This window comes from Schistocerca cancellata, chromosome 4 (assembly GCF_023864275.1).
Source record: "Schistocerca cancellata isolate TAMUIC-IGC-003103 chromosome 4, iqSchCanc2.1, whole genome shotgun sequence".
Classification (NCBI taxonomy): Eukaryota; Metazoa; Arthropoda; class Insecta; order Orthoptera; family Acrididae; genus Schistocerca; species Schistocerca cancellata.
Genome location: NC_064629.1, coordinates 896,815,078 through 896,829,347, shown reverse-complemented (window position 1 = coordinate 896,829,347; position 14,270 = coordinate 896,815,078).

Below are 14,270 nucleotides of genomic sequence, written 5' to 3'. Positions count from 1 at the left end.
TTGCCATTTTGCATTTCCTATCGATCTCATTTTCTTCCTTTCCCCAAATCTATATATTCACCCACTACTTTTCCTTCTCTTCCTTTTCCTACAATCGAAGTCCAGTCCCCCATGACTATTAAATATTGGTCTCCCTTAACTAGCTGAATAATTTCTTTTATCGCATCACACATTTCTTCGATCTCTTTATCATCTGCGGAGCTAGAAGGTATATAAACTTCTACCACTCTGCACTACGCTGTTCGTGGAAGCTTATCCGTGTTCCTACTGTTTTATTCAATATTGAACTTAGTCCTGCTTTACCGTTGTTTGATTTTGTATTTATAACCCTGTATTCACCTGACCAGAAGTCTTGTTCCTCCTGCAACTGAACGTCACTAATTCCCACTATATCTGACTTTAACCTATCCATTTCCCTTTTTAAATTTTCTAACCTACCTGCCCGATTAAGGGATCTGACATTGCACACTTCGATCCGTAGAGCGCCAATTTTGTTTCTCCGGATAACGACGTTCTGCTGAGTACTGCCCTCCCGCAGATCCGAATGGAGGACTATCTTACCTCCGGAACATTTTACTCAAGAGGACGCCATCCTCATTTAATAACGCTGCATGACCTCGGGAAGAATTACGGCTGTAGTTTCCGTTGTATGTGTATGTGTGTGTATTAAACCAGGGACCTAGCAACGACAGAGGGACTTCGTCCCGCCGTAGCCCTCAGTGGTTCACAACCTTACAAGAGGCCACAGCAGTCCACCCAACCAACCGCCGCCCCACACCGAACCAAGGGCTACTGTGCGGTTCGGGCCCCATTGGACATCCTCCCGCCCCCTCCCTCGCGGGAATGCCTCGTGCCAGACGAGTGTAACCCCAAATATTTCCGTGGTAGAGTAATTATGGTGTACGCGTACGTGGAGATAGTGTTTGTGCAGCAATCGCCGACATAGTGTAACTGAGGCGGAATAAGAGGAACCAGCCCGCATTCGCCGAGGCAGGTGTAAAACCGCCCTAAAAACTATCCACCGGCTGGACGGTACACTGGACCTCGACACTACTCCGCCGGGCGGATTCGTGACGGGACCGGCACGCCTTGCAGCTCGGAAAGCAACGAGTTACACCGCACGGCTTGCCGGGCGGGCTCGTTTCCCCTTGGTTTAAGCCGTTCTCAGTAGCAGCACAACAAGGCCTCTTTGATTGATGTTACAAGGGCGGATCAGTGTATCATCCAGACTGTTGCCCCTGCAACTAGTGAGATGGCTGCTGTCCCTTTTCAGGAACCAGACGTTTTCTGGCCTCTCAACAGACACCCCTCCGTTGTGATTGCACCTACGGTAGGGCTACCTGTAGCGCTGAGGGACGCAGACCTCCACACCAATGGCAAGGTCTATGGTTCATGGGATGGGAAATTACATGAATACTTGAAACTGTCAACTGCTTCTTGGATCTTTCTTCTATAAATGTTGGTTTCCTTAGCCAGAACACGTACGTTACTGAAATCGATATCAGAGTCACAGTTCTTGTGATGTTCGGCTTCTGCCGATTTTACACTTTTTTTTAGCCGCGTGTGCCGTTCGTGTTCCTTAATGCGTTGCTTAACAGTTCTTCCCGTTTCGTCTGTATACACTTTGTCACAGCCAAATGTCACTTGACAGACGCTTGCATTGTGGGGGCAATTAGGTGCATCCGTTTCTCGTCGGAAATTTTTTTAAATTCTGTTTTGACTAAAGAAAGATGTCTGGATACCATTTTTCTTTAGTAATCTGTTCATGCGGTCGGTGACCCCAGAAACGAACGGTAACATAAAGGAGTGAGAGGGTGGTTTCTCGGCAATCTTATCAACGTGATTAATATTTCTGCTAAAACCCTGACGACTGAAAACCTGTCATAGCCATTTGTCTTCATTGTCGTCTTTAAAAATTCCAACTCCGATTCCAAGTTGTCGTCATCGCTGATACGGAATTCACGTGTAGATAGGGTGTTGAGCACTGCTTGCTTCTGGGCTGGGTGGTGGTGCGAAGTGGCGTCTAAATACATGTTTGTGTTGGACGGCTTTCTATACAACCTGTGACCTAGAGTGTTATCAGATCTTCTGTATACCAACACATCTAGCAACGGGAGACAGACATCACTCTCACCCTCCAAGGTAAATTTGATTTTGGAATGAATTCCATTTGAGAAATTGTGGAACACATGAAGTTGTTCTTCAGTGTGTGGCCATGTAATAAATGTATCGTCGACATAGCGGAGCCCACAAGAAGGCTTCAAAAGAGCACTACTTAATGCCTGTTGCTCAAAATGACCAACAAAAGTGAAGTTAGTTAAAATTTTGCCAAAGTACTCTCAGCTTATTGAGAAGTAATGTTTAGCAAAAGCACTATACCAGATTGTGTATATATTAGTGTCTAAAATACATGCTCCACAGGTGATGAAAAAGGTAAGTAAGTTAAACTCGTTTGAAACATATTTTAGTCTTGATTACTATCATGAATGGTTTTTTAAGTTAATTGAGCTCAGTGTTGAACAATCTGCATTGAAAAGTAAAATATAAGCTATCCCAAGTGAAGTTAACAAGTGACTTTGTTTAAATTAAATTTTGGTACTGAAATAATTATAGAGTTTGATGAGAAGTACTATACCAGTTTGTGGGTCCCCACCATCTTCTTCTCATATTAAAAAGATAATCGGTATATTATTGCTGCTAAGGAAAACAAATATAAGCAGAGGTATATTAACAGTGTAATTGTCGTATCATTTACCTTTATTTGTGATTTTTAAGTGCCAGTTAAGACAGAGGCCCCTCAGGTCCATCTTTAGTCCTGCATTTCTTGCATTAACATTTCAGTACTCGTTCAAGTAATGATCTTGAGTTTAACTGTTATTACTATAAGCTTGGTACAATTTTTGCTTTCTATGATTACTAGTTTGTGGGTTATCGGTAACTGCTGCCACCCATAGCTCAGAGTGAGCTGTGCCCGCTTTCATCCTGTGTCTATACTAAGGGAAATATTAATGAAATTAACTTGAATAACTAACATTCAATTTTCTTAAACATGTATATCCAAATTCATGTACCTAATTGGGCTGGTGACCGTTGTTGTTTCATTCGTATATGAATTTTAGCACTTTCATTAACCCCAGAGTTACAGCCTGTTTAGTTTACAGTTAATTCCAGTATATTCAAAATTACAGTCCGATACCTTTATCCATTAGTCACACGCGCAGTCAAATTTCCCAAATCCTCTCAGAGGTAACATCAGTTTCTGTCACAGAAGACTAGTGTTACAAGATCGCTTAGTAATTTATCTCCTCTTCTGCGAAGGTTCTCCAGTCTTCTGATGGTGTATAAACCTCTTGCCCATACAAGTGTTTTATCTAAGTCTGAAGGCTATCGCGGTCGTTGTCACTAAAGTTAAAATCTTCTGAGTTGTTAGGCCCCATCATATTTCCTTCTAAAGTAACTGACGTTTTGACCTGCTGGGATATTCTTCACAACATTTCGGTGTCCACCATTGCTTCAACACTGTCAGGGAGAAGTGTCGCGTTCTCTTATAAAGGAGAGTTTTCCCGCGTTTGCGCTGTACAATTATGAGTATTGGTTAAAATTCTTGTGACTACCACTGGTGAACAATCGTCATCGGCTAATATTCCCGCGCTGATGATGAAGAAGGGGCGCCTCATCGTAAAGTTGTAATGGCGATAGGCACCTCTTCACATCCTGCGGAAGAATATTGTGGGATGGAGGGGGACGCCCAAAGTAACAAAAGCTACAGAAAATTGACATCCGGGTCGCAGTTGTAAACAGTGGCTTGAAAAGGTAGGAAGTTTTTCTCCACGAGTAGAACACTGCTTTCTCTTCATCACCTTGTATGCAGCAGAGTGCAGTCGTGTATTACGATTAGCGGTCGAGAGCTTGCAGTAACTATGGTAAATGGTATCGTTCAGCAGCAAAAAGCCACTTTATGTTTCTGTTAATGTATCTCGATTTTTGTGGTCGGCATTTCTTATTTTCGAGGTTCATTTCTCGCCATTATTCCTCGCTCTTTCTAGGTACTAGTTTTTGACTTCACTGTTTTTATTGAAATCCTTCAAGCATCTGTCACGTGCAACATGGGGACTACTACAGAAAGGCAGGTCGCCATATCGTTAATAACTGTGAGTAGACGTGTTTAAATTTGGGATAGGTCTACAACAATTTGTATTTATTAATATTTTTTCATGTTGAAATTTTCTGAAAGCCTTGAACATACTGTAGCTGTCCCTTTTTATTAATTATATCATCGACTAGGCAACAAACCGCAACACGTAGGTGGAGAAGACGGAAGCCTACGCCATCAAAGGACAGAAGATGAGCAGATAAGTGACTCTCTCGCCATCTGTTGGGAAAAAGTCTTAGGCCACCTTCATTGTCTTAATCTTAGTCGCCACTGACGTGACGACAGCCACAATTACGCTGATACTTGGTTACGACCACGCGATAAAAAGCTACGATGTAATGTTCCTTCTGACACACATGAACGTCCGAAGGAACAGGCACTGCAGCGACCACAACCGTCAACAAATACAGGACATATTTTCACAGTTGCGAATATGAATCTCCTTCGGTTGTGTAATGGAATAACAACAATGAAAATTTGCGCCGGATTATTACATATCCGAAGAGACATTGCGTCGTACTTCCTAATAACGCAGGCACTGTTGTTTCATATTTATTCACCAATACAAGGCCCTTCACTCTCAATAAATGTGTCCTTTCTGGAAGAAAATATACGTAACGTATAAATGCGTGTTCTGACATATGAAGGACGACTAGTGGTCACTGATCATTGACCGTGATTCGCACTCGGATGGCTGAGGTGGTTAAGCGGGAAATCCGGATTCGCGTCTCATTCTGGCACAAATTTTCATTGTCATTATTTCAATATAAAACCGAAGATGGTTCATATTCGTAACTGTGAATACATTTCTCGTCTTTCTTGAAGGCTCTAGCGTCTGTTCTTTCAGACATGCATCCATGTCCAAAGGAACATCGCATTATACGTCTTAGTAACGTATTTATTCGCCATAACTAGGCTCTCTACTCTCCTCCCTGGACGGGAGTACAGGTATAGTTCGGGTGATCGTTATGACACACGAACAATAACGTGAAAGTTTCGGTCTGGCTGTGGCTCTGAGCACTATGCGACTTAACTTCTGAGTTCATCAGTCGCCTAGAACATCGAACTAATTAAACCTAACTAACTAAGGACATCACACACATCCATGCCCGAGGCAGGATTCGAACCTGCGACCGTAGCGGTCGCTCGGCTCCAGACTGTAGCGCCTAGAACCGCACGGTTTCTCCGGCTGGCAGGGTCTGGCTGTGATCTGTGCTCGCATGGCCCAAGCTGTTATACGACCATTCACGTAAAGAGGGAAATCTGGGAAGGAGGCCCCGTCCGAGACATATTTGCATAATCGTAGTTCCAGTATATAGAGGAATTTATTTTATTATCGCAACAGCAAATACATTTCCTATATATCGTGATATCTGCAGTGGCTGCATCGGTTGTTCCTTCGGACATGCATGCGTTTCCGAAGGCAGCTGCAACGCCAGTTCCTTCTTATGTGCATGCGAATGTCGGAAGAAACGTTGCACTGTACTTCTTAATGAAACAATCAGTGCTGTTTCGTATTTGAGGTTCGCTTGTCGAGTGTCCAGTTTCGCATTAACATTTCATTTTAAGTACCTACAAAGTGGGACTGCATTTAAAATGTGGAATTGTCGAACAACTTGCAGCGTGGCCAACGGTCAGGCGGGTGAGTGATCTGTGGGTGACGGACTCCGGCAGCTGCGGTCGTAAGTGGCTCGAGCTCGTCAACGCCCAGCTCAAGTTCGACGCTACCGGCACAGGAGGCGCTCAGTGTCGTTGTCGTAACCATCACTGATGCTGTCACTACAGCAGTGATAAAATAAATACAGAAGACCTCACAGGTGAATGCGAGTGGCTCATGTTTATTGAAAAAGTCTATGAAATTGACTGACAATTGCTCGAACGGAATCTGATGAATTTGAACCATATTAGAGACACAATCATCTTAGAATCTTTGGAATTCAAGAGGACATGCAACGGTACTTTCGCGTTCTCGTCAATACGGTACAAAATAGTTCAAACGGCTCTGAGCACTATGGGACTCAACATCTTAGGTCGTAAGTCCCCGAGAACATAGAACTACTTAAACCGAACTAACCTAAGTACATCACACACACCCATGCCCGAGGCAGGATTCGAACCTGCGACCGTAGCAGTCCCGCGGTTCCGGACTGCAGCGCCAGAACCGCTAGACATCCGCGGCCGGCTCAATACGGTACTAGAACGTGTAAGTTCTACCACTGTAAAGACGGAGGATCCGCGATTCGGAATGTAAGAACTGTGCAGTAGGTAGCGGCAGCAACACCACCACAAAATCATGCAACACTAACACTCCAAACCATCGACTCTTGGAGAGAGATGTTAACCTTCTTCAACCCAATGGTAAAGTATCGAACTATTTTCCTCCGAATCATACAGTTTGGGGGAAAATCAGTGAGAATAACTACTTTTGGAAACCTTTTATCAGACAAAGCCTGTTACAACAACTACTTCCATTTACTACGGTCACTTGGCAATAAGTACTATTAATCCCACTTTCTGTTACTTATGGAATTTATCACTACACTTCAGTAATTATTTAAAGAAGACACACATATGTTTCAACAAGGATACAAAAAATATTAAACTTATAGCTATCATTCATATGACCAAAACTATTATTTAACACGACTAAATTTCATTTCTTTAGGACTGTTATTTGTTAACGTTTTACTAACACCAATATTTGTCTGGCATTCTTTGACATGGAGAAGCAACACGAACAGCTACTGTTAAGATTGTTGCAGTTAAACAGTTATGTTACTTTACTTTCACAAATACTATTGAAAACTTATCTCCATGGCCACGCAAAGCGGTGGCCTTTAAACTGATACGTGCAAACTTTAGTATTTAATAATGGTTTTCAGAATTTACTACCAAAACAGTACTCTTGCCAGTAATTTACTATTATTCGAGCTTCAATAAACATCAGGATACTCGGAATAGTTTCGTTTAGGTAAGGACCCTACTGAGGTAAATGACATAGGAAAATCACGGTTAAACACAAAGATACATTTAACACTTATATTCCACTGATTGAAGATGGATGGTTCATACTGTGATACACTTCTAAATAAAGTACTTTGCCTGTTACTGATGTAGAAGGTGGCGTGAGGCGGTGTTGTGTAGTAACATTGCGCAGGTACGGCTCTTGATGTACATAGCTCTGTCTTCCTCATGGTGGCGAAGATAAAATTACAAATTTATGAGCTATTAATTTATTGCCGTGTTGCGCCAGTCATGTAGAACACGACCGAGGCCAAAAACCTAGTCTTGCTGGTAAATTCGGGGCCTCTAGTGCTTGACAAACATAATGCGTGTGCACTACTTGTAGGGCAGCTACCGACTATATGAGCCACTTGCGCGCCAAATCGCGTGCCCCACCACTTTTTCCATTCCACCACAGAACGGAGTTCCGTTGTATCTATGATCCCTACACCTTTTCATTTTACACTTCTGCTTACAAAAACCCTAAGTATGAACCATCTACAATTGCATGACAGCATATACATACAAAATTGACATAATTAATTACAGTTGTACTTGAAATATTACATGATTATTTACAAAATATGTTTTAATACATTTATTCCACCTACGTCAAAGAGGTTATTTTAAATAGATAAACTACACTTAACAAAAGCTTATTCTCGTTATAGTATTTTCTTAATTTTTCAAAATTACTATGGAACAAAAAAATTAAAATATACAGATTAATGGCACTATTATATTTACAATAGCATTACAGACAGCAGAGAGAACGCAGTCATATTAGTGATGAACCTGGCCCGAGAGAAGCTAGAGTGCAGGTGGCAGTGAAAGATATTGACAGAAGTCAAAGTTTAGGATACTGGACGCTATAGAACCTATATCCATAATAACGAAGTTCGTGTCGTAGGGGGAAAAGAAAACAGTAAATCTTCAAAGTGAAGAAGAAACTTGCAAAGTCATGTCCGGTGATATATGAGAATGTCACGTCAAAAGGATTAGAGATTTTGACCAGAGCGCTTTCGAGATAAGGACTTCACCATTTATAAACATCTGATGCCAGTATAATGGTGAAGACAGGCGGTGGAAAACGATTAGTTTGAAATGTAAATGAACTCGAAAGGCTGTGCTGCCTTAGAAAGTGAGACATATGAGCTCTTGTAGCGCCTAGTTCTATATATACGAGGGCGAGGCAAATGAAAACCTTAAATTTGTAATAACAAATCGAAATTTCTCGTCGTTATCCTGTAAGTTGGTAAGCGTGCTACAAACAGCGTGCAGAATGACCTGTAGGTGACAGCATAGTGCAGATGCACACATACCGTCGCAGCATCAGTATAAAGATGGCCGCCCTACTTGCGACTTGCACCAGGGATGAACAGCGTTCTATTATTCAGTTTTTGCGTAGTGAAGGTGTGAAACCTATTGGAATTCATCGATGAATGGAGGTTCAGTACGGAGATGCATGTTTGTCACAGCAGCAAGTCTACGAATGGAGTAGGAAGTTCGCAAATTGTGTGACTTCAGTGGAATATGCTCCTCGTCCAGGTCAGGCACAACGAGTTGTGACTCCACAGAACATTGCAGCAGTTGAAGCCATAGTGAAGGAAAACTGCCGAGTGGCAATGAATGACGTTGCAGCATGTTAAAGATTAGTCATGGGTTAGCACACCGCATTGTGCATGATGTATTCCAGTTTCACAAAGTGTCTGCAAGATGGGTACCACGGCAGCTGACTCCTGAAATGAGAGAACGACGTGTTGATGCTTGTGAAGAACTTCTTCGGCGCTTCGAACGAGAAGGTAATGGCTGCCTTGCAAGAATCGTTACTGGGGACGAAACCTGGGTTCACTTCCACCAACCGGGCCGACCGGAGTGGCCGAGCGGTTCTAGGCGCTACAGTCTGGAACCGCGCGAGCGCTACGACCGCAGGCTCGAATCCTGCCTCGAGCATGGATGTGTATGATGTCCTTAGGTTAGTTAGGTTTAAGTAATTCTAAGTTATAGGGGACTGATGACCTCAGCAGTTAGATCCCATAGTGCTCAGAGCTATTTGTACCATTTTGAACCACCAACCGGAAACGAAGAGAGGGAGCAAGGAATGGCGCCATTCCTCATCACCAAACCCAAAGAAGTTTCGAACAGAACCATCAGCAGGGAAGGTTATGCTGACTCTCTTTTGGGAAGAAAAAGGCGACATCATGCCTAGAGGGACCACTGTCACCAGTGCACCATACACAGATCTCCAAAAAAATCGTCTGTGGTCTGCAATCAAATCAAAGCGACGTGGATTGCTGTCAGCAGGTGTCCTTTTGCAACATGACAATGCAAGGCCCCACACTGCCCGTAAAACTTTTTCAACAATCACAGACCTGCATTTTGAGTGTCTTCCTCAAGCACCATACTCACCAGACCTTGCCCCAGGTGATTTCCATACGTTTGGACCACTGAAAGACGCAATGGGAGGAAAGAAGTTCTGCTCTGATGAAGAGGTACGCCACGCGCTGCATCAGTGGTTGCGCGGACTACCAAAATAATTTTTCTCTAAAGTAATTTATGCACTTTATAAGCGCTGGAGGACTTGCGTTGAGTGTGAGGGAGATTATGTTGAAAAGTTATACAGCTTTGTACCACTTCTGCACAATAAATAATATTTAAAAGATTGTTTAAGATTTTCATTTGACTCACCCTCGTATGTGTGTGTGTGTGTGTGTGTGTGTGTGTGTGTACTGTTACTGCAAAACATAGTTAACCATAACTTAGTGATGTGTTAGCTGATATACCATACCTTTCTCCAACTCCTTCTTTATTTCTTACTAGCTAAGTACCTGGCGTCGCTCAGTTACGTTCCAGTCTTCTATTAGTCCATCTCCCCCTTCCTGTTTTCCTTTTCCATTTCCACTTTCCCTCTCTCTGCCCATCTCCCACACCCCCTCTCTGTGTCCATCTACTCCATCCTCCCCTCTCTATCCATCTCCTCGTGACCCGCTCTCTATTCATCTCCTTCTTCCCCCTCCATATCCATATGCTCCTCCCCCTCTGTTCATCTCTTCCTCCCCATGTAACTCCATCTCCTCCATCCCTCTCGCTGTCTACCTCTCACACCTACCTTTCTCTGTGAATTATCTCCTGCCTCCTCCTTCTGTCCATCCCCTCCTTCCCCTTCTGGCTGTTGACCTCCTCCTCCCCCCTCTGCCCGTTCACCTCCTCCTCATTCCTTTCTCTCTTCATCTCCTTCTCTCCCAACTCTCTCTCTCTCTCTATCAATATCCCCCCATCCCCCCTATCTGCGTTTATCTTCTCCTTTCAGCTCTCCGTCTGTCCATCGTATCCTCGTCCCATCTCTCTCCTTGTCATTACCGCTATCCCAGTAGGAGGATGGTGGTTCTTAACCCGGCGGTAATACTTTCCCGACTATAATATGTGTAACAAATTTGACAGAAGTCGTTCAAGGGGCTTAAGATGAGATCTGTACCCGTGACGTTGTCTGCATACGCACATTTCAAATATATTTAACATGTATTTAAATATTTCACAAGCACTTGTATCCATATTTCACCTGTATCTCTTGCTAATTCCGCCCTTTAGTGTCTTCTTCACGCATCTAAATGTTTGTGATGTCGTGTCTCCTGAACTATGTGTCGTACATTGGTATAAGTCTCGACGCACATCCAGTGGTACATAGGTGTACTGTCAGCGAAACGTGTTGAGTTCAGAGATAGCAGAGAAGAAGTAATAATTTTAAACGTCGTCCATAATGCGTCATTTTTCACGCATCTCAGTGTTTATGACGTCATATGTCCTGAGTTATGTGTCGTACGGCTATATAATTTTACTGCTGAGTAAAATGAAATGATCGTATGGTATTGATAGCTGGGAGTCCCCACCTGAGGAAGTTCGGCCGCCGAGTAGCATGTCTTTTCAGTTGACGGCACATGGGCTGACTTCTGTGTCGATGATGATTGTGATGAGGATAGCACAACATCCACTCCCCGAGCGAAGAACGTCTGCCACCTGCCTGGGAATTGAAATCGTGCCTTCTGCGTGGCAGTCAAACGCGCTGAATACTCAGCTAAGGGGGCGGACTTAATGGTACATTCAGTGGTATAATTGCATATTGTCTCCAACATGTGTCGCGAATACATTTAGTAATAAGAAAGTAATAAACTAAACGTTCATGTTTTTTTTTTTTCCTTTGGTCATTTTGTGTGGGTTGTCAGTGACAAAAAGTTCCATAAAGATTTAAATTACGTTGCAAGTCACTAAGTGTTCCCAATCTCAAATACTGGAAGAATAATGTTTAGATATTCGCACGTCGTGTGCTACATTGCTCATTTTACCCCCACCCTTTTTTAGGTAGGTGGTCCTTACCCCCACAGCCGTTCTTTCCATACAGTGAATGAAACGTGTGCCTAGTTTGGTTGAAGTCGGTCCAGGAGAGAGATGTGGAACATACATACCTGTACATGATTTGAACCGTCGTCGTACCGAATGCGAATCGAGTGTGCCAACCACTGCGTCTCCTCAATCGGCCATTAGGTCTGTCATACCATAAATACCTTTGATTCGCGGGCGACATCCAGTTGTATCTAAACGCAAAATCCATTAACGTGAAGACTGCTGTCGAGAATTTCAGTGGTGACATGTGTGTTGTATAAAAATGAACATAGGATATAGAGTTAAAGCACAAGCCCATCCAAAATCCAAGCGATGTTTGTTGGTCATTATAAGCTCATTATTCCGAAATATAGGGAATCTCTACCATTTTTAATCCTAAATGGGAAAAATATCAACTTCTTACCCTCAGCAAAGAGTCTAGGAGTAACAACAGATGAGAAGGTATATTGGGCAGTGCACAAAGATGCAGTGTGCAAGAAGACATCAGCATCGTTTCATTCCCTACAAAATATAGAAAGCTCTTCCATTCTGATATGAGGAAGAAACTTGTACAAACGCTTATAATTTCAACTATTTATTACGACTGTAACATCTTTCTGAGGAAAGCTCATGGAGCTTGAATTTGGTGAAGAACGCTTGCGTTCTATGTGTCAGTGAAGTTCTACAGTTTGAACATATTTCACCAGCTTAAGCACTGCTAACCTGGCTATGTGCAGAAAAGTGTTGACATTTGCATGCAGTATGTGTCCTCTACCGTCTAATCAACATACGAATGTACCGTAGCTTATACATCTTCTAGGCCTTAAAACTCTTGTCTAGCCTAAATAACGGATGTCTTGGCCCGCATTAGAGCAAAATTCATTCTGCTCCACCTCATCACCCAGCCGCTATCTCGATATCTATTTCAGTAACAGGTAAACGACTCAAGAGTGACCTTCCTCAATATAAAGAGAAATGAATAACGAGCTCAGCTTCATAGAAAAATTAACAACTTAGTTAACAAAACAACAATAATCTCTTCCTTTGTCCTTAAACGCACTTGTTAAGCTGTTATGTCCTACTTTTCAGCGACATTAACTCTGGCTTTTATTTCTTCCATGTTGTGCCTGTTATTTGTCATCCTTCTCTCCAGCAAGCCATTGAAACTTTTTAGTTTCTCTCTTAACTTCTCTTTTTCTCCTGTTGCTTCCTCCGTTACATCCATTTTCATCATGTCTCTATTTCCCTCAGGTCTCCCTTAACTTCTTTGATCCATGTCACTTATTATTTTTAGTATTGATATTATTAGCGACAGGAGTAGCAACAGTTTTGTAAATACGATACTGTTTCCATTTGCGTGTTGCAATTTCGGATTTTGTGCCATTTTCAAGTATAATATTTTTGAGACGGAGCTAGACGTCAATCTACATGTCTAAATTCTTATTCTATAAAGTGCCACCAGTGTCGAAGTTGTAAAAGTAAAATAAATTCATCAGTAACAATCAATGTGACATCATTTAAAAAATTATAGAAGCTGTGGACCTATATTACAAGAAAGTAATGGTAAGAACGACTACAGCAGTAGTACTAGTACTACCGTTTTACTTTTTAGTCAGTAATGTTCATTCACATTGACTTTACATAAATTCAAAGCAATTTTAATCCTCTTAATACCATTTAGTTACTGCTTATCGCATTAAAATCGTCATACCTTACGCGATTTTGATGTAAAACAACTTTGTGTATGAACCTCTGTTCCGATGTTAAAGGAGGCCTGCAGGCCTTAATCTTCTCAAGTTAAAAATAAATTAATAACTGTTTAGTATCTGCTGGTTCTGGGAGGGGGTAAAGGTGCGTGATAGCTCTTTGTGAACATGCGCCATATAATGTCCTTCCCTCCAAGCTCAATTCATCAGTGTAATGGGAGGAAACCGTATAACGTACTTACTGCCTCGTACTTCACAGTGATGTACGGGTGCAGATGTTGAAGTAATTACAGCGCTCAGACTGACGGCCTTGCAGACACTATGCAAATCCACCTTGTTAAGTAATAAAGTCTGAATATCATCTCGCCTTTCGTTAACACGTGCTCTATTATTAATATGGAAACTGATGTCGTTAGCCATGTCGTAAAGAAGAACTCGTGACCATGAAAGATAAAGTTTGTACCTCGAATTAGAGTAACTACAGGCTGCCTGGTTACAATTATTAATTAGACATACTGAATCATTAGGTCACAAGGTGAATTGGAAAGACTCAATATTTGAAGACCCCTAACCAGAGCAAAAATCGTATTTCGGAATTCCACAAACTCCGTTCTAGTAAATTTAACCAGTCAGCGTAGCGCTTTTATAACGTCACAGCTGAACTAAAGGGCGGCAAAGAGAATGAGAGACAGCAGTTAGCGTTAAATATTAGTGACAAAAGCGTGCCTAACGACTAACATCACGAGCACGTACCAGCGATAGCTGCCTCAAATAACGGATACCAGGAACCGTACCCCAGTTTCAACTTATGAAATCAAATAAAAGTAATTTTTAAGTACGGTGATGAATATGTTATATCACACATACATGATCAATCTGTAAAACGCACATTTGTGGATGTTCGCCATTTGATTGGTCACGGCTTCAAACATTACAGATGCACAAGTCCCACAAGAAAAAACACCGTGTAACCGACAGTTATGACCACCAAATAGTTAAATAAAGTAAAATTTGGCTACACGCGAAACACT